This window comes from Euleptes europaea, chromosome 13 (genome assembly GCF_029931775.1).
Source record: "Euleptes europaea isolate rEulEur1 chromosome 13, rEulEur1.hap1, whole genome shotgun sequence".
Taxonomy (NCBI): domain Eukaryota; kingdom Metazoa; phylum Chordata; class Lepidosauria; order Squamata; family Sphaerodactylidae; genus Euleptes; species Euleptes europaea.
The window spans coordinates 24,070,983-24,075,168 of record NC_079324.1 but is presented as its reverse complement, the minus strand read 5'-3'; the positions used below and the strand labels follow the sequence as shown (position 1 = coordinate 24,075,168).

Here is a 4,186-nt window from a genome sequence, read left to right as displayed (position 1 = left end):
GTGGACCTTTGCTGTTTCTGAAAGGGGTTGCTTTTCCCCTTCTTTTTTTGCAGAGAAAATTCACCTTTGGCAAGAAGAAAATTGTTATATCTTTAAAAGCATCAATCAGAATGAAAGATTTCTGTAAAAACGGTTCTGTAATGAATTTCATAGGCCTGGGCTACAATCCTGCACTAAGCAAGATACGTTTATATGTTTTATCTTTCTTACATGGAACTCAGTTCACTTTTTAGCCTTTGGGCTAAGTACAATATCTGTTCTTACCAGTTTAATGTCTGATACATCCTTTATTTGAGGAGTATATATTAAACGGATTTGTCAGTGTGGGAGATCAAGCTCTATCCTCTCCAAGCATCAAACTGCTATTAAAACAGTAGAGGCAGAAGTGTGAGTAGTGATTTGAGTGGGTTAGATCTAGGAGACCTAAATTTGTACCTTCAGTCTGCCATGGACTTTGGGCCAGTCACTCACAGATTAATCTGCTTCACAGGGTGTTTGTTGTAAGCACAAAATGGAGGAGAGGAGAACAATGAGGTCACCTACTTTGGGGACAAATTGGGAAGAAAAATGGAGTATAAACATCTAAATTAATGAAGTGGCATCATAAGTTCCAAAAAGATCTACCATCTGGGCACTGCCCTGACCCGACTGGCTTTGCTTCCACAAGATTTCTGAATTGCATGCCTCCCGACTATACCTTGGGATCCCATCAAATTGTGAAATAGCTTTCCTATTTCCATTGCGACTTTCTTAGGCCTGCTCATCACCCTTCTGCCACCACCTTGCTCCTTCTCCCCAGATTTCTACAATCATCTCACCGTTCTGGACCTGGCCTCATTGTATGGATTTTTTGATCTACACTCTGGTGCCAGATGCAGCATGAACTGTAAGAGTGTGGATAGAAATGATGTACATTGTATGCATAAATGCCATATCAACTGCATCTATTGTCAAAGAATCATATCATTAATACCAGCAAAAAAAAAAAAAAGACAAAACCATTCATATGGACACTATATGGAACAAAAAAGAAATTAAAAAAGGCTAGATTTATCCATCCCTAGCTGCAAGTATGTCACCTTTAAAAAAAATTAAAGAAAGACTTTTTTAAGCCAAAGGTATCCACCCACAAAGGAGGCTGGTGGCTGTCTCTTTGCATAGTTCCCCACTCAGGCTTTGTATCTTTACAAACAGCCTCGGCCAGAAAGAATTGTGCAATCTGATCACATACCAATATGCCATGCCCTCATGGAGCACCCGTGCCCCATTTTACACTGTGAGTATGGTGGCACATGCCATCTAGGTCCAACTGCTTAAGCTCAAAGTGAGCTAGATAATGGACGGCAGAGTCAATGATGAGCAATTATATAAAACCTGAATCTTTGTTTGCACCTAATCTTCGCTGTTTCAAAAAGTGGGCTTTCTTTAGCAACACAGGTGGCATTTGTTAACTCTCTAATTTGAATCAAAAGGGGGAAAAACATATTGCCACACATTCTTCAATATTTTCTTACTTGACAGGGTTATTTTTAAGAACCTTGCTTTGGTCTTGCAAATAATTGTTGAATAACATTTGGGACTTAAGGGAACAGCTGTATTATGCTATTTTTTTAAAAAAAAATACTGCTGTAATTAATCCATTAGCAAGTCTATTGGTACAGTTCAAGAAACTAATCTTCAAAGCCACAATCCTGCACCCTGTGGAGTGGAAAGAAGGCTGAAGTTAGGCCCCAGCATGTGACCAAGAGTTAAGCACAAATGCCAGGTTGAAACTAGAAACTTGTTTTTCTCCAGCTGGCCATACCTAACCTACTCTGGCAAATTCCCCACTGTGAACAGACAGACAACCTCAAAATAATATAGATAATGCTCTTTCTTTCTTTCTTTCTTTCTTTCTTTCTTTCTTTCTTTCTTTCTTTCTTTCTTTCTTTCTTTCTTTCTTTCTTTCTTTCTTTCTCCTTATCATCTCACTTTTCACTGCATATGTCAAAAGGGAACAGAAACAGGCAAGGAAGTAGATATTTCTTTATATCATTATAAGACCATTTGCACAATACTGCTGTCTGTATTTGGAAAACTTAATTGCAGTGAGCATCCATCTTCAGGCAACAAGCTAGTCACCTGCAATTTGTCTTACAAAGATGCTGTAGAGTAAAATGCTCAGTAAGCCCATTTCCCCATTCTGTCCATCCTGAATTGGGGGGAAAACATAGTAATTCCAACATGGGATGGGCCAGGCTAGCCTGATCTCGTCAGATCTCAGAAGCTATACAGGGTCAGCCCTGGTTAGTATTTGGATAGGAGACCACCAAGGAATACCAGCATTGCTGTGCAGAGGAAGGCACTGGCAAACCACCTCTGTTAGTCTCTTGCCATGAAAACCCCAAAAGGGGTCACCATAAGTCGGCTGAGACTTGACGGCACTTTACACACACAATTCCAACAATCAGGAGAAGGTCTAAAGAGACAAGCAGGAGGCAGGGTTCTCATTTCACAAGACAGCCCCTTAAATTCATATTAGGATAAGGATTGGCTATGTGTGGGATTCTTCTATTTGCACGACTGTAGCCACATCCGGTTCCAGCCATTATCATTCTGGATAATCCCTTAGCATGAACATTCCTATTGCAAGACCCACCCCAAATAATCACGTGGTTATTTCGGCAAGACATGGCTTGACATTAGGAGAGCACTTCTGGGGTTAAAGCTTTGCCAAGTCAAATCTGCTTCAGTATTAAATACTCTTAAACTGTGCTGTGAAGAGCCTCTGACAGTGTTAGTCTTACAATAATTGTTAACGCCACTGTGCAATTATGATGACAGTTACTATCAACCTTGAGAAAGAAATGGACTGGTTTATTAGTTTCCCAAGGTGAACTCAAATGCAGTCACTAGAAGCAAAAAAGACACACACACACACAAGCACCACTCATTAATCACATGCAATGAAGAAATTGAACATTTAAAGTTAACTCAAACCACTTATTAATCCCACTTGGCACATATCAATCACGATAAAGGATCACTATACAAAAATGTAATGGAAGCGAGAAGAAAGAAAACCTTTTCTACCACTACACATTGCACAATAAGCAATGTGATTGGTATGTTTTATTGAATTTTAATCCACTTGACCCTGGAGCCTGTTAGTAGGGAAACAATCACTACAGCAATGAGTATTTCAAATAGCCAAGGAAATTTTAAAAAGAGACACTTGAATCTGAGAGCCTCTTCTGTTATATGCTGCTTATCTTCCACGGAGCTGACAATGGTTCTCCAAGACCATCTTCTAAGTAGGCATCAACCAGACCCAGATCTGCTTAGTTTCATCAACAATACGTTCAACAAATGCCTTCCAGTTCGCTCTTCATGATCCTCTTTGGGCCATATTAGGTATTAAGAAGGAGAGTTTTCTAACAAGCCATCCAAATGAAAAGTTTACATCAGTCTTTCAGGGAAAGAGTTCCAAAACAGTGAGGCCTATAGTCCATAATCTATACCCTGACCTTGATGGCTAGAGTTGCCAACCTCCAGGTACTGGCTGGAGATCTCCTGCTTTTATAACTGATCTCCAGCCGATAGAGATCAACTCACCTGGAGAAAATGGCAATTGGATTCTATGGCGTTAAAGTCCCTCCCCTCTCCAAACCCCACCCTTCTCAGGTTCCGCCCAGGAAACCTCCCGCCAGTGGCAAAGAGGGATCTGCCAACCCTATAGATGGCCCAGGCTAGGCTGATTTTATCAGATCTTGGAAGCTAAGCAGGGATGGTCCTGGTTAATACTTGAATGGGAGACTACCAAAGAAGTTCAGCGTTGCTACACAGAGGCAAGCAATGGCAAACTGCATCTATTTGCCTCGTGCCTTAAAAACCCTATGCAGTCGCTCTAAATCAGCTGCGACTTGATGTCATTTTCCACCACCAGGATCGATTTTCTTTCTATGCTGCTTTAGGAAATCGTATTATTACTTCCCTGAGCCAGAGAAGCCATTCAAAATTAAACAAATAAATAAAAACACCAATAAATTCACATCCAAGCCTGACTGCACCTCACCGGCTGCTAATAGAGAATTGGTGGAGGCTTGGGGTTGGAAAAGTGTTATTACAAGGTTATGAACATGTGGGTTGTTGTTTTTTAAAGTTCTTTCGTTGCTCCCCTAATTCCTTGACACACCTAATCCTTAAA

General features: G+C 40.6%; 1 pseudogene; it reads left to right on the top strand.

The window, feature by feature from the left end:
- Window positions 1-221: 221 nt before the first annotated feature.
- Window positions 222-400, top strand: LOC130486626 (U2 spliceosomal RNA; annotated as a pseudogene).
- The last annotated feature ends 3,786 nt before the right edge of the window (window positions 401-4,186 follow it).